The sequence below is a fragment of the Balaenoptera borealis genome (genome assembly GCF_965194805.1).
Source record: "Balaenoptera borealis genome assembly, chromosome: 19".
Lineage (NCBI taxonomy): Eukaryota > Metazoa > Chordata > Mammalia > Artiodactyla > Balaenopteridae > Balaenoptera > Balaenoptera borealis.
In genome coordinates, this window is record NC_138878.1 from 3,869,936 (window position 1) to 3,896,749 (window position 26,814).

A 26,814-nucleotide genomic window follows, 5' to 3' on the forward strand; every position below is an offset into this window, starting at 1 on the left:
AGCTGCGGGGACCCTGGGGTTCCTAGGATTCCCTGCCCCCTCTCCCAGCCTCACCCCCCCCAGCCTACCCCCTCCACCTCGCCCCACCCCAGGAACACCCTGTCCTCCATCCAGAGAAGTGAGGTCACCTCCCTGCGGGTCGAGGGGCGGGTAGGGGAGCCAGTTTCGGGATCGGGGCCCAGATTCCGCTCCTCCCTTCCACCCAGGTCCCCCACAGGGCTGAGGGCAGCCCCCCTCCTGCCCCCTCCCAACCCTCCCACCAGATAAAGGCGCCGGCAGCCGCCTTTGTTTCTCTGGTGTAAACCGAGCCAGATGCGGTCTAATCCCCCAGCTGGGCTGGATCTGCTGGCGGCTGTGGCTCCAGCGCCTCCCCACCCCTCGGCCCCTCCCGTCCCCGCTGTGTCCCCGCTGTGTCCCCGCTGTGTCCGCTGCCTGGCGTTCCCAGGGTTGCTGGGGGCTGTGGGGGGAGGAGGAGGAGGGGAGCAGGGGCCTGGCAGCCTCAACCTCACCTACGTCCCACCTGAAGGCCAAGGGCAGACAGACTAAGATCACTGGCTTTGGGATCAAGCCCTCCTGGGCCCAGCCACCTTAGGTGAGTCATGTGACTTCTCTGAGCCTTGGTTTTCTTGTCTGTAAACTGGGAATGATGAGGTCACAGATTGTAGGAGGCTTGGTAAACTCAGATACTATTATTAGGATCTAGAATGATACTCACCTCCCTGACCACCCACTGTGCACCACATGGCCCCATCTAACCACACATCCCATGTCCAGGGCATGGAACAGCAGTGACAGTCATTTAGGTGCCCACGGGACTCCTCAGGCATGACTCATTCACTCCTCCCAAGGACCTGAGAACCCGAGGAGGCTGGTGCTAGTATTAACCCCACTGCACAGACGAAGAAGCTGAGGCCCAGAAAGATCCCAAAGCTACTAAGAGACAGGATTATTATTAAAAATGAGGAAGTGGCCCAGAGAGGTAAAGTGACTTGCCTAGGGTCACACAGCAAGTGAGAGGCAGAGAGAATGGCTGCCCTAGGGGCAAATATAGGATGGGGCAGGGGAGGGCACCTTCCCAGCCTTTGCTTCTCTTGTAGCACTAGGTGGGTTCTTCAAAGTGTAGTCTGAAGCCCTCTGGAATCAGACCCCTGCAATACTTTTTAAAAATGCAGATTCTGGGGCCTTGGTCTGGTCCTACCGGTGGGGCCGCCCTGGACTCTGCATTTTTTACAGGTATGGTGGGGGATTTGAGGCGCTGCAGTCCGTGCTGCCGCCCAGGGGGTCCATGCCATGTATGAGGGGCAAGGCAGAAAGGGCCTGGGGCAGGCCAAGCCGAAAGCAGCTCTGAAGGGGGCTCTCTGTCCCCTCTGGGACCAGCTTGCCGGCCCTGGGCCACTGGGCTGGGAACACAGCCTCACCTGGGCTGGTTCAGCCCGGAGGCAGGCGGGCTGCCAAGCACAGAACGGGCCAGGAGCGTCTGATGGACGCGGCGCCTCCTTCCAAAGGCCATTAATCATCCGGAGAAACTCCCCGTCAGTCTGTCTGTTCCCAGTGCCTCCACCCATGCACAGCACGCACACATGCACCACTTGTGCCAACACACGTACCACGCATGCAGGAACACACCCCCCATGTGCACACGCCACTCATGTAAGAACACACACAGGCTCTGCATGGGCACACACCACACACCCACACAACACACTGCACACTCATGCCACATGCACGCACATGGGAACACAAACATGCAAACACACAGACATGTGCGCGCACGAGTCTGTCAGAGCAATTCCCACCCGATGAAAGGAGACAAACGCGGTCCCTGGAGCTGTTCTAAACACCCCAAAAGGCAGAGCAGACCCCTACAGCACCCCCCTGGAGGGCCCCAGCCGGGTTCCGGCTCCCCGTTCCTTTGCTTGGGGCGGCAGTTCTGTCAACCCGGTACCTCCCCAGCGCTTTTCATCCCCATCCGAAGCTCTGGCTGGTCGGCAGAGTGATTAATAAAAAATGAGGGAATGAATTAATGATTGGCTGATAAATGTGGTTTGGCAGACGCCTCGTCTTTGCAAGCAGAGAGGGAGGTAACTACCCGGATTCTTGGAGCGAGAAGGCTGGTACCCAACTTCCCCATGCATTTCACTGAGGAGCACAAGGCCAGGGGCGGGGGCGGGGTGCCCGGCCACAGCCAGCAGCCCCCAAGAGGCCCCTGAGCGCAGGTCCCCTGCCCACCGCCCCCTATGACCCATGGCCGCACACCCGGAAGCCCAGCCATGGGTGTCCTGCTCGTGTGCGTCACACGCTGGAACCTGGAGCCATTCATTCATTCAGATCAGAAGGGACACAAACACAGGGTTGAGATCCTGAAGATGCAACCAGGGTGGAGAGAAGCTTTCTTCAGCTGGAGTAGTCAGGGAGGCCTCCTGGAGGAGGTGACACTTGAGCATTCAATGAAAAGAAGCTGGTACTCTGGGCAGAAGGACAGGTACCGTGTTGTATCTGAGGGCAGGGGGCTGCTGTTTCGACAGGACCCCCACCACCACTCCTAGAGCCTAAGAAGGAGCACTAAGTGAGGGTGCGGGGAGGGGGCTGCCTTCTCTCTGCCTGACACCTCGCACAGGAACTCAGCCGGACCTCGTTAGGGCCCGCGTGGCAGCAGACCCGGCCTGAGGGTCTGTCTGTTCTGCTCCCAAGCCCAAATCCTCTAAGCAGGACGAGGCACCGGGAAGCAGTCCTGTCCCTCTTTGCTCCAGACACTCAGAGCTCATCGACACCCTGAGCCCCCATCTGCCCGCCCCTCTGAGGGTATCTGACAGGGTAGTCTGAGCTCCCGCCCGGGGGGAACAGATTGGTGCTAAAATGGGCAGAACACTCCCATTCAGAGTGCGCCCCCCGGGAAGCGCCTTGTGGCTTCTTTGGGATTCATGTGTTCTTTCGGGTTTAGAAGGCAGCTCCCAAGAAAGAAGTCATAAAAATGCTTGGCTCCGTGTGGCCTTGTGGCAACAAACGTACCTCTGAAGAGATGTACCAAAAGCCAACAACTTGGTTCTCATCTGCCTGCCAAAGAGGTCACCACTGTTCATCTCCCCAGAGGGAGGAAGCAAGCATCTCCCCAACTGGGTGGAAGCAAGTCTGGCTGGGCCCAGGCCCCAGCAGCCTGGCACTCCCTAAACCAAGGGCACAGGGGCCGCCAGGCACTGGCACTTGCAGCTGTCAGAGAAGAGCCACAGAGTGACACCCACCAGCTGGCAGCACCGGGGGGGGTCCCAGAGGCCAGTACCATGATGACTCTCCACTTGCTTCTGCAAGTTTTTCTAAATCTTCCAAGTTTTCTAAGATGACCAGGCATCGTTTTGTGCTGAGGGAAGCAAAAGTGTTATTAAAGACACTCATAGGAGGAAGGAGCAGAAATGATCTTGATATAGAAGTGAAACTCTGAAGGTTTCAATGGGCTTTGGAGCCTAAGCAGTTAGCTGCCTGAGAGGAAGACCCAGTGGAGCCATCATACCGCTCACACCGGCAGCTCTGCCCAGGGAGCCCCTAGGGACGGGAGGAGGAGGGGCTACAGCCAGCCAGCCACCCCCCCCATTCCAACCATGCATCCAGCTATTGGTCCATCTATCCATCCATCTAAGCACCCATCTGTCTAACCATCAGCACACTCAACCATGCATCCATTCATCTGTCCATCTTTCCATCCATCTAACCATCCACCCAAACATCCATCCGTCCATCTATCCCCATCATCCCATGCTTCCATCCCTCCATTGATCCACTCATTCATCTGTCCATCTATCCATCCATCCATCCATCATCCATCCATCCTTCATCTTTCCATCATTCTGTCCTTCCACTCACTCATCTGGAGTAAGCAACTTTTTTCATTTTATCTAACCAGCATCCGTCCCTCCCCAGCCTAGTGGGCCTGTCCACCAACACACTCCTTTTCCCTTTACAGGGGCGAGCCAATCAGAATCTTCCCTGGGACACTTGCTAGGAACTGCCCTCCCCATCCCTCTTTGGAGTCACTAGATACCAGGCTAGAACTGTTCTTAGCTGTCTCTGACATGTGAGGAGAAGCTGCCCAAGAATGAATTCCACACAGGAGAAGGCGGAGCTGAGGATGGAGACAGCTGGATGAGCCTGGGTCCAAGAGTGCCTGGGGCCAGCTTCACCCTCACCACTTACGTGGGGCAACAAACGCCCTTTTGGAATTGGGTTTGTGGCATTTGCAAACAGAAAGGGGCGTGGGTAACACAAGCCCTTCCAATACAGTACAAGGTGATTTAGAACCTTCTAGATGCTCATTCCTGAGTCAGACGAGGATGCCCAAAAGACAAATAAGCCCTGTTCCGGCCTGCCAGAGGCTGACCCCCAGTTGGAGTTGCAGCTCTAAAACACGAACAAGGAGGAAAGCCATCCAGCCCAGCTGCTCAAGGCCAGCATGGGATCAAAGGAGGCCAGACAAGGCCCCTATCACTAAGCCTCAGTTTCCTTATCTGTAAAATGGAGACAGCATCCCCTACGGTGCAGGACTGCTTGAAGATCAGGCTGACTGGGCCACTCCACCACCAGCCATTCCTACCCCCTTCTTTTTTTGATGGCACAGCCTGCTCCGCATAAAGTCTGAGAAGGTCAGACACTCATGTTCCCAGTACCCCTGCAATTACAGCCGGGCATGTGGCCAAGCCTGGAAAAGTGGACCTAAGTTTGCTAAAAACCTTCTGGGAAACACCCGTGCCCCAAAGAGAAAAGGGCAAGGGAGCCCCCTACCCTTTCCCATCCTGCTTTTGGATGCTATCCTGGGGGAACATAGTGCTTGGAGCTGCGGCAGCCAGCATGCAACCACAAGGAAAGGGCCAAAAGAATTATACTCAGATTTACTTTGATTTAAGAAAAAGGTCATCTCTTGTACACCTGGGGCTGTGGGCTGAGGTCTGCACTCTCACTACTGGTTGTAGGAGGTGGTCTCGTGAAGAAGTTAAAAGCATGGATTCTGGAGCCAGCTCTATCTACTACTTGCTGGCTGTGTGACCTTTGGCAAGTTACTTAACCTCTCTGTGCCTCCGTCTCCTCCATAAAACATGAATGATATTTGTGAGTGTTAAGTGACTTAGGATACACGAAAACATTTTGCACAGTGCTTGGCACGTAGAAAGTGCCCCCGATAAACATTAGCTCTAATTAGCCATCGCTGTCAGAGAATGTGGGGATGCGGGGGTGGGGGGCCGGGACGGGGGGAGGAAGCCAGGCGGGCACAGAGGCCCAGGACCGCAGGAACTGAACAGGAGCCGCGAGCCTGCTCCCAGCCTTGGCACCGCGGAGGCCGCGCTGACTCGCTCTGTGTTCGCCCTGCCAGGGCCAGAGCGGCGGGCTCCAGCCTGCCGATGCCTGCAGGGAGAGGTGCCCCGCGACGCAGCCGCCCGCCTCCCTCCACTCCTGCCGACCCAGAGCCAGCCTGGCAGCCCGCGAGGTGGGCGCCCTGCCGGCCTAGGGGGACCTCAGCCCGGGCCCGGAGATGCCCCCCCACCACCCCCACTCTGCAGGCTGCACTCCTGACTCCCGGCCGTGTGACCTGCCTTCGTGGAGAAGGTGGTGTCCCTCTGCCCCTCCCACCGGAGCCAACCGTGGAAGCGATTCCACTTGGCAGCCACGCTGCAGGGAGGCGAAAACAGTTGTTTGGCTTGTCGGATGCCCAGGCCCTGCAAAGCTCAACCCAGGCTGCCGGGCTGGGGGCCGCGTAACTCTCTCGGGCGTGTTCTCTCTCTGGGGAGGGCGGGAGACCCCAGGCCCCTTTGCAGCGGGGTAAACTGAGACATCTCTCTGCACATCTCCTCGTCGGACACAGCGGAGCTGCCCTCCTGCCTTCTGCGTCTACCCACGACTCATATACAGTTCTCACGGGGCCTGGGGAGCTGCCAGGATCGATGCGCGGCTCCTACACACGCAGGGACTAGGCCGCTTACACACACTTCCTGGCATCTCCATGACGACCCCAGAGACAGGCACGGTCGTCACGCACATTCTGTAGGTGAGGACCCGAGGCTGTCAGAGAGCACGAGTTACCTTGCCTGGGTCACACGGCTAGTTCACGGCAGGGGAGGGATTCAGCCCCGGGCTTGGCTGACCTTAAAGACTGGGCATTAACTGCACTGACTCAGCATTCCCAGAAGCTTCCGGCCCCAGAGCTTTGGCCTCCCCCTCCCGGCCATCCTGCACGTTGCTGCCCAAGAACAATGCTTACAAGCCTCCCCCGCTCAACAACCTTCAGTGGCTTCCCAGCACCCACAGGAAAAAAAAACCCAAATCCTGGTAAAGCCCTCTCCGTCTCTCACTTCTTGACGTCACCCCTGTAATCTAGTCACTCCTCACCACAAGCCAAGTGACAGGGGTGCTTGAGAGCCTGGAATGGGCACCACCTTCTGCAGCAGGCCAGGCTCGCACCCACCACAGGGCCTTTGTGCGTGCTGTTCCCTCTGCCTGGAAGCTACTCTCTCCCCACTGCCCCTCTGCTTAAGTGCCCCCTCCTGGGAGAGGCCATCCCCCCCATCCCCCCTCTCCTGTAGTATTTTCTCCACTACGCACTTCTCACTACCCAGCAGGGAATTCTCATGGCACTGATTTAGGTTTACTGTCTGAGACCTCCGATTAGACTGTGAGCCTGTGAGGGCAGGACCCTGCCCGTCTTGTTTCCTGCTGTATCCCCTGCGCCAGGACACGGCCAGCGTGCAGGAAATGCTGGGTGAATAAGTGAGTGAGTGAGTGAGTGAATGAATGAGTCCCCTTCTCCTGGGGCTCATCACAGAGCTAGCATACATCTGGAGTCCCAGCTGGCCTGAAATGACCCCCCTCCCATGTTCTCTGCCTATGCTTTTCCGCCCCAACTCCCAAGGTTTCCCTCAAGTGGCCCAACCACCACTCACTCTGGCCACAATCTCCAAGTCCTCCTCCATGACTCCCCCAGGCGCTCCTCAACGGTGTAAATGTCCCCAGACTTGCCTGTGCAGCTCCCGCCACCTGAATCACCCTTTCTCCCTCCCCTACCCGGCCAACTCCTGCACATCCCTCAAGAGCCCTTCAGGTATTCCCTCCCTTGCAAGGCAGAACTGACCACGCCCCCTTCTGACACCCTCTGTCCAACAGACACACCCACTGTGAGGTCCTCATGTCTTTGCCTTCGCTGATCACAATGCTGCATACAGCAGGTGCTCACTACACCGTTACAGGATAACCCACCATCTCCTCTCAGGTCCTTCACAACGTACAGGCCTCCTGACTGGATAGGAACTCTCTGATGGCAGGGGCTGTTTTGTTCATTGCTACATCCTCACTGCAAACTCCCATGCCTGGACTTCCCTGGTGGTGCAGTGGTTAAGAATCCGTCTGCCAATGCAGGGGACACGGGTTCGAGCCCTGGTCCGGGAAGATCCCACATGCCGCGGAGCAACTAAGCCCATGCGCCACAACTATTGAGCCTGTGCTCTAGAGCCTGCGAGCCACAATGACTGAGCCCGCGTGCCACAACTACTGAAGCCCGCGCGCCTAGAGCCCATGCTCCGCAACAAGAGAAGCCACCGCAATGAGAAGGCTGTGCACCACAATGAAGAGTAGCCCCCGCTCACCACAACTAGAGAAAGCCCGCATGTAGCAACGAAGACCCAATGCAGCCAAAAATAAATAAGTTTATTTGAAAAAAAAAATCCAGTGCTTGTTGGATGGATGGACAGACCGATGGACAGATGAATTGGACAGATGGATGGATGAAAGGAAGGAAAAATGGATGGATGGATGGAAGGATGGATGGATAGATGGATGGACAGGTGGATGGATGCCCAGAGGGAAAAAAAGATGAATGGATAGATGGACAAAGAGAATGAAGGAATCAAGTAAAACAGAGATATGAATGGACGGAAGAAGGAAGGAAAGGCAGATGGGTGGATGGAAAGATGGGTGATGGATGCATGTGTTGATAATGGAAAGAAAAATGGATGGATGGGTGGGTGAATGGTTAGATGGATGGATGGATGGATGGTTGGATGGTTGGATGGTTGGATGGTTGGATGGTTGGATGGATGGATGGATGGATGGATGGATGGATGGAAGGAAGATTGGATGCATACATGCACGCGACTGGATGGAAGAACAGAAAAGATGCGTGGATGGAGGATGGATGGGTGGAAGGAAGGATGGATGGATGGATAGATGGATGGGTGGATGGGTGGATGGGTGGATGGGTGGATGGGTGGATGGGCGGGCGGGCAGGCAGGCAACTGGATGGGGAGGATGACCACTGCTTAGGTTACTTATGAGGTCACTTCATGGGTAACCTCAGTTTTCTGACCAGACGAAGAACCCCCCCCCAGAGTCTTCCCCACCCTCACCAACAAGTGCCACCACTGCTCTGAGCGAGCAGAGGGGAGGGGTGGTATCTCCTTGGTCCTCCAGCTACACACACACACAGCGGGGGCGTCACGAGAGCCCCGCAGACCGTGTGGTGAGGCTGAAAGCATGTGTCATCTCCTAGCAGGGGACACTCATGGGGCCCTTACTCCCTACCCGGCCCCACGCCAAGCCCTTCTGTGGAGACTCTACTGGGCTCCACAACAGCCCAGGCAGCAGGCTGCTCCCTCACTTTATCAAGGGGGAAACTGAGGCCCAAAGAGGTTAGATTATCACCCATGGTCACAGCTCTAGGCAGCTGAGGCAGGATTCGAACCCAGAGCCTGCACTCTCAGCCACTCTGCTGCCCGCAGGCCCCACCCATGGCCGTCATGTTCCACCTCCCACTCTTAATTCTACTTAGTTTTTCTTACTTCATAATCTTCCTTAAGTCAACTCACTGTTTAAGCTTAAATAAATTTAAAATGTACATGAGTACCCTAAAAGGAAAATCAGTATTAAACAACATAAATAGAAAGTAACCCTAAAAATATATACTGTGAAAATGAAGCAATGCTACTCAGTTTTAGCCAAATACTACTCCCAGTGAAGGCTCGGGACCCAAGGCCTATTCTCTCCCTATTAAAAATGGAGATCAGCAAGTGTAGTGGTTTAAAAATATGTCCACAGATGCTTTGACATGCCTCCCTTGAAGAGGTAGAGCCCTTGAGTTTGGGCCAGACTTAGTGATTCATTTCCAATGAATAGAACATGGCAGAAGTGACAGCGTGTGGCTTCTGAGGCCAGGTCATTTGAGGCACAGAAGTTCCTTCCTGGTTCTCTCGTGGGTCACTGGCTCTGGGTGAAGCCAGCTGCTCTAGGGAGAGACGCACATGGTAAGGAACTGAGGCCTCCAGCCAACAGCCATGTGAGACGTCGGTCAAACCTTCAGGAAAGACCACAGCCCTGGCAACATCCTGATTACAGCCTCATCAGAGACCTGGAGCCAGAAACACCCCCCTGAGCCACTCCCCACAGAAACGGTGAGAAAACAAATAATTGTTGTTCCAAGCTGCAACGTTTTGGTGTATTTTGTCACACAGCAGTAGATAACTTATACAGCAAGTGTTCGGGAGGCATTAAAGACAGCCTGAGACTCTCCATGAAGCAGTCAGAATGATCAAAGGGCAAGTGAAAGGGGAAGAAGTGGACCTTGATGGGACTCAGTGTATTCTCTGATGCCATGTCCATGCCTGCCCCCTCCAGCCTGCTCCCCACTCAGCAGCCAGAGAGAGGGGCGTTACATGAATCAGGTCACATTTCCCTGGGGAACTGCCCCAATGGATCCCCTTCCCACTTGAAACTCTCAAGGCTCCATGTCCTCCAGCCCCACTGGCCTCTCGGACCTCCCCTCGGGCTCTCCTTCCTCCCTATTCATCCGCTCCAGCCATGCCAGCCTCCTGCTTTACCTACAAAACCTCAAGCTCATTTCCCATCAGGGCCTCTTCACGGACCCCTTTTCTGTTCCCTCTGCCAGCACCACTCCTCACCTGGCCTGCCCCTTGTACCTCCCAACCACAGCATCCGTTAGTCAACCCCCACATGGACCCTGCTTCCCGACTCCCTCCAGCCCTCACCATCTCCACGATGATAAGCTGGTTTCATATTTGTTCCCTTTCTTCTTCTCAGTCAGCTCCGGCAGCAGAAGGTAAACTTGATAGGGGAGGGATGGGGGAGCAGAGGCAGGTCTGTCTTGTTCAGAGCTGTCTTCCTTACTCAGAACAGTGCCCCACACATAGTGGGTATTCAACAGACCTTCATGGAATGAATGGTGGAGCTTCTGGATCCCACCAAGGGCTGGGCATCCAGGAAACCAGAGAGTAGGAATAGAAATGAACTAAGCTAAACTGGACCCGGACCAGACCATGCTAATCTGTAGAGCCTCCAGCTCAACCCAAATATAACAATGTTCCTCGGCTGCCAACCAGACCGAGGGCTTTTTTTTTTTAAGAGTTTGGCTCCGGGAACCTCTCCTCTGTCCCCCAAACCCCCTCTTCCCTCACTTCACCACTCCTCACTCTCTCTCTCTCTCTCTCTCTCCATATTCACCGCTGTCATGAGCGCACAATTTTCTGCCACGGCTTTCTGCTCCTTTGTTCTCTCCACTGTGTCCCTACACAGGAACCCTCTGAATGTGCCCTGTGGGGCCTGGGCAGTGTCTCTGCCTCAGAACATCTTGAAAATGGTACTGGAAATGGGTATGGAGTTTCTGCTCAGGGTGATGAGAAAGTTCTGGAACTAGATGGTGGTGATGTTTACACAACAGTGTGAACATACTTAACGCCACTAGACTGGACCGTTCAAAATGGTTACAGTGGTAAATTTTACATGGTGTTTATTTTTTACACAATAAGGAAGTGTAAAAAACAACAACAAAAAAATGGTGCCGGCCCCATTTGGCCGTCATCAAGTTTAGCAGTTTGAAGATTTTATAATCTATAACACTGGTAGGTCTAAAGGCATTTTTCTGTGTTTTCCTGAGATAGACACATGGGTGTGATCGCTTTGATGCCTGCCTGCCCAGTAAACCAACTTCTCCTTCGTACAACTCATCAGAAAACGAACAAAAACATCAACCTGGTAAAACCACCTAGAAAATGAAGTTCTGAGACATTTCACAAACATGCTTTGGGGATACACAGTATATCATTTTTTAAAATTTTGTTTTCTCTTTCTTACACAAAAATTAAACTAGAAACAGGAGAAGAAAAATCACGGTATGAATGAAGCCCTGTGGTGGATCCAGACCTCTGTGTGGGGAGGGCCAGCACAGGAGGGGGACCAATGAGACAGAAAATAAATAAACGAAAGCTTCCCCATCTCCCAGGGAGCATTTTCGACGGGAACCACCTCCACACGCCCAGTCCGCGCAGCAAGCCGGGATGCATTTTTTAATTGGGCCACGTTTTCAGCTCCCCTGGCTGCTCCAGGGGGAGCTAAAATCATTACAATTTTCAAACTGGTCTGAGAGAGATGCTGGTGCATGGCTAAAGGGGGGCAGTGGGAATCGGCTGTTTGGAAAATAGATGTAAACCTCTTGGCAGAGTTTTTTCAAAATTTAAAGCTGCTGGTGGGCTGGTTTCCACCCTCCACGATGCCCCAGAGAACGAATGCACTTGCGCTGGGATGTGAAAATATCCCCTGTGGAGGCCACGGACCTACGACCACTTCACCAACTCGCTGGCAGGCGAGGGATGCAGGAGTCCTGCTCTGGCCCCGAGTCGGGGCTGGGCTCCACACGCTGCCGCTCTCGACAAGTCTGTCCCCAAGGTCTCCCTGGGCCCGGTTCGGGGCAGAGGTTAAGGAAGGAAGAGGCTGGGGCCTCCACCCTAAAGCACGTGAGGTCGTTCCACTGAGGACCCCAGAGGAGGCGGAGGGGCACTGGGGGCCCGGCCAGGTCCCCTGTCGGCACGGACGCGGCCAAGAGGAGGGGAGATGTGGAACCAGCATCCTGGCCTCTCCTCCAGGTCCCCCCGGCGGACCCTCGGCTGCAACGTAGCCAGCTGGGTGTAGGCCTCTCCTGTCCTCCCTGAGGCGGGCCAGCCAGTCAGGGGTGACCCTGGGGGGCAGGGACCGGGAGGGGCAGCTGAGTCAGCACCCAGCAGATCAACCAGAGAGCCGGCCACTGCAGCCAGAGGCAGAAAAACATCTCAGCCCCACCCAGGGCCCGCCATGAGGCCTGGCCCCCAGCCCAGGCCAGGGGCCGCGTGCCATCGGCGCTCCCCACCCCCGCCGTGGTGCCGGGGTGACTGGGGGCCGCGCTCCACCCTCCCGGAGAGCGCTCCTTGGGGACCTGGGGTTATTTACAGGGCTGGCCGCTATTTAAAGCCTTGGTTTGTTTAGGAAGCAGGGCAGTGGGTGCTGGGCCCCTTAGGGGATGAGGCCGGGCAGCCCTGGCTGGGGGATCTGGGGCTGGAGAGCCTGCTGGCCATGTGAACAGGGGACCAATTAGTCACTCTGGGGGAGCAGGGGAATGTAAGTTGGCCTGTTCACCAGCCGTTTGGGGGGGGGCACACGGTGGGGGGAGCATGAACCCCGCTGGCGGCCCCCAGCTGGCCTCCCCAGCCACACGGCCACACAGTGGGCTCCTCAGACGTGCCCAGGCCACCCGCCGCCCAGCGGGGACAGCTGCGGGCCGCCGGCCTCCGTGCCCCGGGCGGGGGTTGGGCCGCTTGACCTCGGAGGGCTGGTCTCCTCCAGGATTTTACGGTCGGGGCCTGGCGTTCCCAGCCACAGCGTCTCGCAGAGGGGGCAGCCCGGAGGACGCTGAGTGGCCACAGAGGTTGGCTGTTCTCCCACGTGCCTGCAGCGGGGGGAGGGAGCCGCCGGAGGAAAACGGGGAGCCGCGAGGGAGACGTGGGAAGGTTCCCTGCGAACGGGAGCGGTGAGGACACCCAGAGAGGCCCAGAAAGCGGGAGACACACGGGGCCAGGGCCAGAGCAAGACAGGAGGACAAAGACAGAGGTGGCGGCAGCGAGACAAAGAGAGGACCGGCGAGCCGGGAGCAGCCGGGCCGCGCGGAGAAGGCGCGCGCGGCCGCCGACATGTGTGTGGTGAGGCTCAAGTTCAAAAGGGAGGGAAGAGGTGGTTTGACGACCAAAGTCATTGAAAAATTTCTGGCGCAGCTGCCCCGAGGCTCCTGGCCACGGGCCCGGCTCGGAGCTGAACTTAAACAAACCCCTGCAGCAGCCATCTGCTTGATTTTAAAATAAATCAAACAGTCTGCTGAGCCGGGATCGAGTTTCCATCTGTGCCGCCGCCCGCTCGCCGGCTTGGAGCCGCGCTTGCCTCTCCCAGCCAAGGCTCCTGGCAACATGTGGGCTGGTAATTCCTCCAGGAGCAGGGAAACTGGGCCCCCGCCGCCCCCAGCTCCTAACTGAAAGCAAGTGCTATTTTTACAGCCACCCACTGGAGAGGGGGGCCCCAACGGGGCTCGGGAAACCCAGGCGCGGGGTTAACACTGAGTTGCCTCCAGCCCAGAGGGGTGGGGGACGCGCCATGGGATGCCCCCCTCTGCCTCCAGGGAAGGGGTGAGGGGCTGAGTGCAGGGGTGCCGGCCCCTCCCGGGCCAGGAGGATACTCCAACATCACGCGAGACCCACAGGCCAGTCCGGACAGCCGTGGACCGTGGCGGATGGCAGCAGCCCAGGGTCTCCCTGGAGTGGCTGAAAATAGCAGCAGGAATCCCCCTCCCACAGGCTGGGGCCACCCTGGGAGGTGTCGCCCACCTGTCCCCTGCAGGGCCAGGCCACCAGGGGAGCCGGCCTTCCCTGACCCAGGCAAGAAACAGAGAAAGGGAAACACCAGCCTGGCAGCGTTCAGTAGCCCATCTGTGCAATGGGCATAACACGGCCCTTCTGGTGGTCTCGGGGGAACAAGTATGGGGTCCTATGATCTTGCGGCTGCAGCTGGCACACGGGGGGCTCTCTATGCCATCTTGGAAAACGCAGGAAGGAAAGAAGTGACAACAGGAAAAGATGCCTTTCTGGAGAGCTGCCCATTCCCAACCCGAGGGATACACAGTGATGAGACAGGCCCCGGCCCCCAGATAGGCGGGGTGGGGGGGTGGTCTCCATGCCCAGCAGGATGCCTCGCTTCCACAGTGCAGACTGCCCTCTGACCCCTGCCAGACGTTTCCCGACGTGTGTGCCGGGTCCCAGCAGGGAGATGCACGGGTGCAGGGGCAACCCCAGTTTCACTCAAACTCCTCAGTACACAAACCAGGGCAGGCCAGGGGCAGAGCGCGGGTCTGCACCAGCATCACCTCTCCCACACATCACGTTCCCTCTGAGCCTGGGTCCCCCTACTCAAAAGCACAGAGGGGAGGCGTGGATGGCTCAGGGACCTTCAGGCTCCCACCTTGTCACATTCTGCATGGCTCTTTCAAGGGACGACCAACCTTCAGATGCAAAGGCTTTTGTACCTAGAAGCTTCCTCTGGTTTGCCCGGCCAGCACTTTGCTCCTCAGCCCCAAATGCAGCCCAGAAATGAAGACAAGCCGATTCCACAGGTACGGAATGTCCTGTCCATCAGGCACCCTCTCCCGCCCTCTCCCCTCATCACCTGAGGTGCAGGCTTGGAGAGCCTGTGCAAGGTTCCCTGTCCCCTTCACACCCAGTCACCTGTGAGGTTGGTGCTTTCACTGCCCCCATTTTCCACGTGGGGAAACTGAGCCAGAGAGTCAGCTAGCCCAGGATAGAAATGGTACAGCCGAGGGCCCACACAGGGCCTGCCCTCCAACACCACGCCCTCAAGCACTGCGCCCTCCTCCCTCCTCCGTGGGCGCCCTCCACCCTCCTTCCTCCCTCGGCTGGCCCAGCTGCTCCCCAACCGAACCAGCCTTTGTCGAGACCCACGCAGACGTCCACCACGCTGCCTTCCACAGGCCAACTGGCTTATTTCCCAAGATGACCCGAAGAAGGGGTGCTGCAGACCCATTTTACACTGGGGGAAACTGGGGTCTGGTAAGTCGCCCAAAGCCGGACGGCCAGCAAGAGGCAGGAGAGGGACAGGAGCAGCGGGCACTGGCCGGGCCTGAGACTGACACAGCGCCCCTCCCCACCCTCTCCCCTCCCCTGAAGCCAAGACGGGACAAAAAGGACGGGGCAGGCATGGGAAGGGGAGGGGAGGGGAGGGGAGGGGAGGAGAGGGGAGGGGAGGAGAGGGGAGGAGAGGGGAGGGGAGGGGAGGGGAGGAGAGGGGAGGGGAGGGGAGGGGAGGGGAGGGGAGGGGAGGGGAGGGCCCGCCCCCCACCCCCTGCCGGCCACAGGGTCATCTCTGAGAGTCACCCCTTCCCTTCTCCTCCTGCCCCAGCCCCTGCCCCTCTCATCCACTCAGCAAACCTTTACTGCGCACCTACTGTGTGCCGGCCCACGGCCAGCCCCACCCAGGAGACAAGGCGTGTGAAAGCCGCTCTCATCTCTTGGGACTCGCAGGCTGTAAGAGGGACGTGCCAGGCCATAGGGGGAGAAAGAAGGGAAGGACCACCGGGTGAGTGCACTGGCGTCCCAGGGCTGCCATAACTAATTATGACAAACCAGGTGGCTTAAACAACGGAAATTCGTTTGCTCGGTTTGGAGAAGTTTGAAATCAAGGTATCGGCCCTTGGCTTGTAGCTGCACCCTTCCCATTCTCCTGCATCTTCACGTGGCCTCTGTGTGCGTGTCCGTCTCCGCCTACCATCCTCTCTGCCAGGGTCCAAATTCCCCTCGTCTTAGAAGGACACCAGGCAGTGGATTCAGGGCCACCCTCATCCAGTGACCTCATCCTAACTTGATCACATCTGCAAAGACCTTATTTCCAAATAAGGGCACATTCACAGGTCTGGGTGGACATGAACCTGGGGGTACACCGGGCCCCAGCACTGTCCCTCGAGGCGTTGACCCCCCGAGCAGACCTCTCCAGGTGGACAGAAGCCGCTAACATGGCGAAGGGGCCAGCGGGCACTCCACTCACCGAACCCAACACTTGCATGATGTCAATCTTTTTTCTGTCTCTGGACTCCTAACAGCCAGAGCCTATTATGGGATATTATGTACCCGGAGGGAGGACGCCGGTGCCAGCTCCCAGCCTGGCAAGAGGCGCCTGGGGATGGCCTCCACCTCGCTTCACAGCTCTTTCTCTCCCTCTCTCTCTCCCAGAAGCAGCCACAGAAAATCTTTGTGGGGACGACCGAGGCCTCCGTTCCCACACGACTGACTTGGCGCAGCTGCCAACAGCCGGCTGACCTCCGCCCCCGGAGCCTGTGAGCCTGAGCTGCCCGCGGACACCAGTCTTCCCAGCCCCGGCCGAGGGGCTCCTCCAACGCTCCCCGCCCCTACAAGAACCTCAGCTCAGAGCCAGAGCCCAGAAGATGACCTTCAAGGTCGTGTGGTCCCCTGGAGGGCACTCCTGCTGGGTGTGAGCCCAGGCTCTGGGCTCCCCCGGCCTGGGGGGTCTTCCTCACGCGGAGGGACCAGCCTTGCTGACTAATGCACTAGGGGTGGTGAACAGCCATATGCAGCAGCCCTGGCCCTGGGACACTTCTGGAAATGTACCCTACGAGCATGAAAACTGTGAACGTGCAGGAAGATGTTCTTTGCACTGTTATTTATAATAGTGGGGGAAACCGTCTAAACGTCCAACCATAAGGTGCAGTTAATAAAACCCAGACAGCCCCCTTCACACGCTGCTCAACACGCTCAGCTATCACCCTGTGGGTGCGGGACACCCCTATGGACATCCATTGCTCAGGCTGCCGTAACCAAGTACCAGGCTGGCAGATTCAACCAACAGAGATATATTTTTCTCACAATTCTGGAGGCTGGAAGTTGGAGACCAAGGTTGTTGACAGGTTTGGTTCCTTCCAAGGCCTCTCTCCTTGGCTTGCAGAGGACCATCTTCTCCCTGTATATCTCACGGGGTTTTCCCTCTGTGTGTGTCTGTGTCCTAATCTCTTCTTCTTACAAGGACACTAGCCCTATTGGATCAGGGCCCACCCTAATGACCTCTGTAAAGACCCAAATATAGTCAAATACAGTCACATTCTAAGGTGCTAGGGTTAGCAGTTCAACATAGGAATTTGTGGGGGGGATACAACTCAGCCCACGACAGGAATCCTCCACCAAACGGAAGCCATTTGACAGGCCATGTGTCAAGTGACACTGGCACCAAGGTGACACAGAAGCTTTCAGCCCTCTTGAAGCATGAGATCCAAGAGTTCAAAGATCCCATTGGCTCCCAGGAAGGAAGCCCTATCTGAAATGCTCTACCCCATGAGGCAGCATCAAAGCCAAGGAAAGGGCCTGGGGCAGCTCCCAGCTCCAAGTCTCAGGAGCTGGGTGGCCTTGGAGAGGCTACCCCACACCCACCTCGTAGGTCCTCAGTATCAGAGGCCAGGCTCCCTGGTTCACCTGGCAGGGGGGCCTCGTCTAAGCCCCTCCACCCTCACTACTGGCCTCCTTAGGCTCGATGGTGACAATCCAGCTCCACACAGGACAACAAGGTGTCACCCATAAAGGCCTTGCAAGGCAGGCCCCTCCGGTTCCCATAACCCCAAGGGCAGCTGTAGAGGTGCCGCCCCATTTCACAGACGGTGGAAGCGAGGCTGACACAGCCAGCGGCCTGTCCAAGGTCACATGGCACGGAAATGCCTGCCTCACATTTAACACTAAGACAACTCGGTGATAGCATTAACGCGTGTTTCAATGGGAGGGGGTCCCATCACCTTGTGAACACAGCCGTACCAGCTTTCCAAGTCCTCTTCCAGCCTGGACTTACACGGACATATTTCTTTAAGGCTGTAATCAAGACACGTGTACAATTTTGTGCTCTGCTTATTTTGACTCAGCATTAGATCATCAGCTTCTCTGTGTTGAAATGGGCTCCATGGCTGTCATTTTAAAGCCACAGAACATTCCACCCCCAGGGGTACACAACAGTTTGCCTAACTGTATTTTATTGTTGGATGTTCAGAATTTCCCTACCACTATAAATAACAGTGCAAAGAACATCTTTGTGTGTCTTATCGTTTTCATTCTTGCAAGTTCATTCCTTCGGATGCATTTCTAGAAATGGGATTATTGGGCCAAAGTATGGAGTGTCTTTAAAAGCCCTGGATACACATTGACAAATGCTTTGGGGAACAGACAATATGATACGGATTTGTGCGCTGCCACCGGCAATACAAATGAGCCATGTTTTGCAAATTCACCAGCACCAAGTCTTATTTTTTCTGATATTTTAACAGTTTTTATGTAACTATTTCCCCATATATTATTTGTGTTCTCTCTCATTTGAATCACCTGTCCAAAATTCCCAGTCTTTTTGACAGCACCCTGGGAGGCCAGAAAGTTCAGAACCAGCCTCTGGTGGCCCAAAGCTTCAGGACGCCAAGGGGTCACTTTCTGTGCCTGATCAGTGGCAAGGGACAACCTCTCCCAGTGACCCTTCACAGCCACAGCTGCCCCTACCACCAGGACAAGTCCAGCGGGCAATGTCGGGCTGACGGCTTGGGGCTCCTACTCCCCACCTCAGTCACGTGCCGTGGCCAAGCCCATGTGGCTTTGATGTAAGGTTACAGAATGTGGGCCAAGCAGCTGAAGGGACACTGCTCTGCCTTGTGTGACCTGAGGGCTGGCCATGAAGAAGCAGGTGCTGCCGAAGCCATTTCTGGAACTTTGAGTTGCTCCAGAGGGTATCTCCCTAATGTGGGGCAAGTGAAGGTGATGGGGACAGGTTGGGAGGAGGCAAATGTCAATGGGGATGCAGGCCAGCCGGGGGGCCAAGAGAGACCCAGAAAAAGCCAGGAATAGAATCCGGGCTTCCTTTACATCCAAAATAATCCAGGTAGGGGTAGGCGGCAGAGAAGCTGGGCGCCAAAAGCCACATGGTGAGGCACCGTGGTTGAGACAGACACTGATGGCCTGGGTTCAAATCCCGGTGCTGCCCTGACCCGTTGTGAGACCACAGGCTGGTTCTCTCATCTCCCTGTGCCTCAGTTTCCTCACCTGTGAAATGGGTTCACAGTGCCCGTCATGGGGCTGTTGTCCGAGTTAACAGAGCCAATATATGTGTGCAGCTCAGCAGGTCTGTGCTCGGAAAACAAAAACTTCAGACGCAGGTGATGCACAGCCAACCCACATCCCACCCGGCTGGTCCGCAGGAGGCCGCGGCAAACCACAACCCACCGGCCAGCCGAGCTGAGAATGGTTTTTACATTTCACATTAAAGAATTGTACAGAATAAATAAATAACAGAGAAGAAAATGCAGCAGAGACCAGAGACTGGCCCGCAAAGCCTAAAATATTTACTACCTGGTCCTTTAACAAAAAGTTGGCCAAGCCTGGTCTAGAGGCACCGAAGTTTCTGGTGGAATCACGGAGAGGGGATGGGTGGTGTGGGGCAAGGACCTGAGGACCTAAGAGGAAGCAGCAGGACATCAGTGTCCGAGCGGAGGGCTGCATGGGAGGACCTGCAGGTCAGAGACAGTGCCGGGCCCAGCAGCGGGCACCCGCTCGCGTGTCCACCGGGGAAGCGGGCTGATGCGCCTCCGTCGGGTAGAGAAGCAGCCGCTGAGACACCTCGGGATGAGGCCCAGCCACGTGGTGTGGCCCCCTCCATCGGAGCTCAGAACCCAGATCTGGAGGGAACCGGAGATGCCGCAGGGCCGGACCCCAGGGACACAGCCGGCTCGTCCAGTCACCAGCCAGTCGATGCTCCACGCTACACGTGGGTCCAGGCACCTGGGACCCTCCTGAACACCCTCTGTCCCCAGGGACCCTAGCTGGACCTTCTCCCACAGGGCTAACCCGGCCTGGACAGGGCGCTCCTTGAGTGAGGCCCTGGGATGGGGACGCAGGGACACCAACGCCATCCTTGGCTACACGCTGAGAATCACATGTGCCCTTTCCTGGCCTGGTCCCTTGGGAAAGCGGCCCCTGCTTCGTGCGCTGCTGCCCCTAAAAGCCACTCCGGTCTTCATTGCCACTGCATGCCCAGCACAGCACCTGGCGACCCTGAGTAGGTGTTTGAATGAGTAAGTGATCGGCCCCAGAGGTCAGCTGTAAAGGGTCACCATCCTCCGCCCACTTTCAGAAGAGAGAGCAGAGGCCGGGAGAGGTGCAGGGCCTCGTCTGAGGTCACCCTGCTGGTCAGCGGCAGAGCTGGGATCTGTCCCAGCACCGTCTGGCCCCAAAGCCCGGCTCTCTCACTGCTGCCAGCCTCGTGGGCGGACGGGGACCTGCAGGCACTGCGGGTGGGAAGGAGCTCTGCGGCTGGGTGGCGAGGAGACCTCCAAAGGAGCCCAGTTACCCCTGCCAGGGGACAGCCAGCCCCGGAGGACGGGGCCCCATCTGTCTTGCTCACTGCTGTCACCTGAGGCCTGGCACAGGCCGGGTGCTCCGCAGGAATCTGCTGAGTGACCGAGGGGCCCCCAAGACCTTCCCGGTGGGACTCTGGAGCCCTGGCCCTACAGGGTCTCCCGGAAGCCCGAGCAGGGGGCCAGGGTGCAGCTTCTGAAGGTGTTGGGGGCAGGGGGCCCCTGGGCCTCAGCTCCACATTTCACCGCTTTGAATGTAAAACAGGAGGGAGCAAGAGAGCAGGCGAGCACAGACACAAACAGCCCCCAGCCGCCAGCCCGTCCCCATCACCAAGAACCCTCCGCTCGGCCCTGCCAAGAGCCGGGGCCAGCAGTGGGCCTGGAGAATAAACATGTCACTGCAAGGCCAGCCCGCCGGACCTCTGGAGCCAAGAACCGCCGGAGGCTGTAAACAGTCTCTCTCTTGGCCGCAGACTCTGGCCCACCTCTCTGCGCTGGGAATTAGCACTTTGCCTGCCATAAAGAGAGGGCAGGCCGGGAGGTGGTGGGGGGGGGCATCTGGGGAGGGGCAGTGGGCAGGGAAGCTGGGCTGGCCCAGGGCCAGCACCTCCATCCTCGCAGCCTGCAAGCTCCCCCTTTCTCTAGGAGGCAGTGGGAGGCTGTGAATGAATGGGCCGCAGCGAGGCCCAGCTGGGCAGTGCCGGCTGCAGGCTGGAGAAGGGACAGGGGAGGGGTGAGGCCTCCTCTAGGGGCCCTGGACGCGGCCAGGGGCGGCAGATGCTTTTCACAGCAGCCCAAACCCCACCTGGGGCTTCCAGCTGGATCTGGAGGAGGCAGCGGGTCCCTGGGCAGCAGAGGCCCAGGCCACACTGAGCAACCTCTCAGCGGTCTCGAAAAACCTCTCCCACCAGCCCTGGGGAGCAGTCACCACTCACTCTGCCTCAGACAGTTCCTGTTGCTGGTGCACATCAGGCCCCCAGACTGCTGCCTTCATTTTGGTTCTACCCTCCAGAGCCACAGATCTTCTCGAAAGGCAAATCGAGCCATGCCACCCTCAGCTGGAACCCTTCAATGGGACCCTTGCCCTTCACATCATGGTGCTGCCGGCCCTGCCTGCCTCCTGGGCCTCCCCCTTACACAGCCTCCTCACCATGTGCCTTTCTCCTGCCTCTGGGCCTTTGCACATGCTGTCCCCGCTACCGTGAATGCTCTTACCTCCTCTCTTACGCCTTGTTCGCTTCCTCTTATTATTCAGACCTCGGATCAACAGTCACCTCCCTCCAGGAAGCCTCCCAGACATCACCCCCCCACCGTGAAGACAAAGACCCCCATTACCTACTTTCCACACAGCACGTTCCTCTCCTTCCAAGCCCTCAGCCCGGCCACAAGCTGCTTGTGTGTCCGGTAACCAGCATCTGTCTCTCTCTCCCACCAGACTGGGAGATCTGCGAAGAAGGGGCTGTGTCTGGTTTTACACATCACGGTTTCTTAATCACCAGGCACCTAATCGCACTCAGTAAATAAATACTTGTGGAATGCATGAATCAGTGAATGAAGGGGTCATCTGAATGGCAGTGTCACCTAGAAAGGTCACCCAAGCTCAGTTCTAATCCCCTCGCTTGTCTGGGAGGTCTTCATCAGCAGGCTGTGTCCCCTGCTCCTCGCAGCTCCCCACGGCTCCCGGCCCAGAGGGACACCCACATCCCCTGCGGACAAGAGCATCCCCCCACCGCAGACGGTCACGACTGCGGGATGAAAGGGTTTGGGGGAAACCAAAGGAAGGGAGAAAAAGCAAGGCTGTGATGACTGTGGCCTGAGCACGGACTGTCCGGCCAAACGTGGGTTCAAGTCTTGGCTCTGCTGTGCAGCCTTGGGTCAGTGGTGTGACCTCTCTGGGCTTCAGTTTCTTCACCCACAAAAAAGGACCTGACGATCACAAGGGCTACGCGGAGGATCAAGCGAGCTAAGACGTGCAAGTACGCAACCAGTGAGAGTCTTATGATTCATGATTTGGGAAAACCACCTGTCCACAGCATTCTGGAGGGTTCAAGGGTTTTCTCCGGAATGTCCCAACCAGGGGCTTCAACGGCCTGGACTCTAGAACTCTGGGCCTGTGGGGTACCGCCCACCTAGTTCTTACCCTGTAAGGGAGCTCTGAGCACAAAGCACCCCTGGCTGACTGGCAGGGGCAGGGCAGGTCTTCATCGCAGGGGATCTGGGGCTGCACGACCTTGCCCTCCAGGAGCTCAGCCTGCCTCTGGGGACACTGCGGTCCCAAGGAGGATGGCCCCATGGGGGGTCAGCTCCTGCTGGGGAGAAGGCACAGTCTCGGGGTGGAAAGACCACAGTACAAATCCCACTGCTTAACGAGAGCGAGACAGCACTGCACCCCACCGAGGCAGCTAGAATCAAAGAGACAGACAACAGCAAGTGTTGGTGAGCATGTGGGGGGCTCAGAGGCCTCACAGCCGCAGGTGGGAATGGAAAACAGTCTGGCAGTAACCACGTAAGCCAGCAATTCCACTCCCAGCTATCCACCCCAGAGAATGAAAGCATGACACTCACACGAAGCCTCGTCCGTGGACGTTCACAGCTGTACTACCCACAACAGCCAAAGAGTGGAAACACCCAACTGTCCACCATGTGATGAACGGATACACAAACGGATATACTCAGACAGCGAATGCACCTCAGCCACAGAAAGGAAGTCCTGACACAGGCTCCCGCACAGATGAACCCTGAACACAGCAGGCAAAGTGAAAGACAGCAGATGCAAAAGACCATATATGAGACGATTCTATTCATTCGAAATGCCCAGAATAGAAAAATCCATACAGACAGAAAGATCCGAGATCACGTTAGGGCTTGCGGGCTGGAGTGGAGATAGAGGAGTGACTGCTCACAGGCACACGGTTTCCCTTCGGGGTGATACACATGCTCTAAAACAGACAGTGGTGATGGCTACACGACCTGGTGAATACGCTAACCCCTGTGAATATGAACTGTACCCGTCAGATGGGTCAGCTGTGTGGTGTGTGAATTCTATCTCAACAAAGCTGTTATAAGAAAAAAGACAACCGCAGTCCCTAGCCTCGGCTTCCTCATCTGTGAAGTGGGAGTGGCTCCAGGCTCTTGCCTTCCTTGCCCCTGGCTCCGCGTCCTGTGAGGCGGATCTGGGCGGCATGCATCGGTGGGCCCTGGCCCTCTGGCTTCCGGTGGGAAGGGCCGGCAGGGGAGAGGAGAGCAGGGTATTGGCTGCTTCATCTTCCTCCCCGCAGGGCCACGTGGACCGGCCGCGTCCGGTGTCCAGCGCATGGCCCTGCACACAGACCCCACGGCTCGCCGACAGCTCCTTCCTCCTGCCCTCGGGCCCCGGTGCTGCCCTTGCTGCCCTCTGTGCTCTCGCTACACCTGCCCATGCCTGGACACACAGCCCCTGCATTAAGCTCTCCTCGGCCGTGAACACGAGTGTGCCCGTGGCTGCCAGGACCCCCCCCACCCCCACCCACCGAGCAGGCCCGACGCTCACCCCTTGCAGAGGAGCTGCAGGCCTAAAAGGCCCACAGGTCAAGCCGGCCCTTTAGAGGCTCTGTGTGAGTGGCCATCGGGAACCGGGTGCCAAGAAGGACAGCTGGAGGGCAGAGGACAGGGGTGGGGCCCCGGGGAAGAGGCCCCAGAGCCAGGTGGGAATTCAGAGCCCAGGGGCCCCGAGGTCTGGCTCCCAGAGGAGAGGACTAGGGCCAGAGGAGCCACAGCACCTGGGGAGCAATCCTCCGTGGGGCCGCTGGGGCTGGGAGTCTCACTCCCCGTGAGCACAGATGTTCTGGAGGCGGGGGAGGAGGGGAGCGGGAGAGGCCGAGGGCTGGCCGGCCTCCCCGAGGGGCTGGGGCGCAGCCAGGAGGCCTGCAGCCTGTCACCAGGGCGGCGGCGGCGGGGTGAGGCCAGACCCCCGCCCTCCCGCCCCGCCTGGACGCCTGGCCTCACTCCACCCTGGGCCTGGGGAGACCACATCTGGGCCCCGAGGAGGGTACTCAGGAGAGAGCACACGGAGGGAACTGGTGTGATTTCTGTCCAAACGGAGGTTCCCAGGCCGTCAGCAGAGTCATCTCCAGACACACCCGGCCTCCAGAACCACAGAGGCCTTTCCAAGAGGCACGTGGGTCTCCGGGGCGGGGGGACAATTTCTTCCGCGGGTCCACCCTGAGGATCACAGGGCACGGCGAAGGCTGACAGCCCCCAGACTGTGAGAACTGAAATCGGGCACCTATTCACAAACGCTCTGGCAGGCAGCTGTCTCCTGGCCTCAGGGAGCCGGGCCGGGCCTTCAGCAGCCCCTGGTGTCCGCACCCCGCGCAGCCTCAGCCGGGCTCCAGCGGGAAGGCGGCTTGTGGGAAACTCCCCGAGACCCTGGCGCTCACGCTCCTTCCTGGCACGGTGCCGGATGCCAGAAGGCAGTGGGGACCGGGCAGGAGAGGCTCTGTGACGAGGACAGCCCGCCCCGGCCCTCACCACCCAACCTGACCACCGCTGGGCAGGTGGGGCAGCTCTGGACCCCAGCTCTTCCACACTGTGGACCACAGAGCTGACGGGCCTCCACGGGCCTGGACGGGGTGGGGGCATCCTCCCACCCCACCTCCCTGAGCTCGGTTAAGGCCCCAGACCTCCCACCAGGCTCTCATTCATCTGAAATTTTCCTTTGCAACTCACTTTTTTAACCTTCTGAAGATTGAAAAAAACAGCATCATTCACCATCCACAGATGGTAAGGGAAATATACCTAGGGATTTCGTTTGAAAGCACTACTTTCTTCATCCTCAATTCCAAAATCTAAAAGCCTTTGAGGGAAAAAAAATTCACAAGTTTGTGGCAAATTTTATGTTATGTCCACGTGACCACAATAATATATACATATAATACATACCTAGATATACATATACATATATATAGAGAGAGAGAGAGATTTGAATAAGACTCCAGGCCTGAGATGTCTCCCTGCCATAAAATCAGAAGTGGAGCCTGAAGGACAGCTTTCCTGCCGTGTGATCCACGGTCAGTTAAACCTGCATCTCTGGGCTCCTTATAAGATGTCAGCCATTTAAGGGCACCAGCCACACCAGGAAATGCTGGCCCAGGGGAGAGCGCTTGGGACCCAGAGACCAGGGCCCTGAATTCAGGTCTGGTCTCCTCAGTACAGCTGTGTGACGTGGGGGAAGTTAAATGACCTCTCTGAGCGAAGTTTCCTTGTTTCCCTGCTCCCGAAACAGAGCGTCTGTGCAGCCACTGAGACAATGAGACCAAAGTCCCTAGGAAATACTCCACAAGTATTAATTATCCCTATTATGACACTAAAGTAGTAGAGATGAGCGATGCTGGCCTGGCCGCCCGAGACTGGAGATACGGAAAACATTCAAGGATTCTTCCAAGAGGTCCCTGGCCCAGAGGGAACTTGAAGCCCCAGACAGAGAGATAAAATTGGCCCACAAGGACAAGCCCCGTTAGTGACAAAAATGAGACCTAAGTATATGTGAAGGTGGAAGGAAGCAGGAAGAAGAGAGTGACAAGGTGTCAGGGAGCAGGTGAGGGAGAAGGCGATTCTGCCCTCAGACAGCAGAGGGAAGGGTGACAGTCCTAGCTATTTTTATTCAGGGGATAGCAGAGCACGGCAAAGTCAGGTAGACATGGTGATCACGTCTTCCAGCCTAGAAGTCTGTCTCCAGGCCTGGCTTGCCCCATCCCCTGGCTGCCGTCCACATCGCCCCCTCGTCTCTGCTGGGACCATTGCAGTAGCCCCCTCCCTGCTCTCCCAGTCACTAGGCTCCGGATATCACCTGGGCCTCCACACAGGAGTTGACTCTGTCTCTGGTCACATCAGGCTCCTGCTCAAAATCCTTCCCCTGCTGCCCCTGGCTGAGCCACTGTGAGTGGACAAAGTGTACCCTCTGGACCGAATGTCCCCATTTAATCCTTTCTGGATCCTGAGCTCCCAAACTTAGATTTCAGAGAAGAAAAAAAAAAAAAAGGGCAGAGGTGCAAACTCCGAGTTCCCACCCAAAGCACTTTTTGACAGACAAGAAAAAACTGCATATTTACACAGAAATAAAGGAGGGGGGCGGGGATCTTGGTGCAGAAACTTGTCTCTCTTCGCAGCTAAGCCAATATGCCTCTGACAAAATAAACACAGTAGGACCTCTGTTGTGTATTCTTGGAGAGGGTGATTACACTTCAGAATAAACACATCTCCCTCCCCTGAGTTGTTGGTCAAAAGGACTGGTGTCCGTGCCCAGCTCCATGTGAGCCACGCTGGGGGACAGTGGAGTCCCACGCCCCAGCGCACACCCTGCCAGCACAGAGGAGGTCTGGCCAGGAGGCAGCACTGGGACCTGAGCCTGGGAAGCCGGGAGCCCGAGTGTGTGTACACGGGGTGGGGTCTCTGCGCTGCTCGTCAGGATCAAACGGCGGCGTCCAGGGTTGTCTGGGGGAAGTCTGGAGCACCTCTGAAGCCACCAGGGCCTCCCCTGGGGGGAGCTGTCAGCATCCATCCCCAAGTCCAGCCTCCGGCCAGCAGGACTCTGGACCACCTCC

At 57.4% G+C, this 26,814-nt stretch overlaps 1 protein-coding gene and 1 long non-coding RNA gene across 6 annotated transcripts in view; one reads left to right on the forward strand and one right to left on the reverse strand.

Moving 5' to 3' along the window:
• GSE1 (Gse1 coiled-coil protein) overlaps window positions 1-26,814 on the reverse strand; it is a 421,270-nt gene that overhangs the window by 367,642 nt on the left and 26,814 nt on the right. The window lies entirely within an intron of this gene.
• On the forward strand, window positions 482-12,163 carry LOC309616394. The gene is made up of 3 exons (XR_014237457.1): window positions 482-6,028; window positions 7,141-8,036; window positions 8,101-12,163. It is a non-coding gene; the product is annotated as an uncharacterized lncRNA (long non-coding RNA).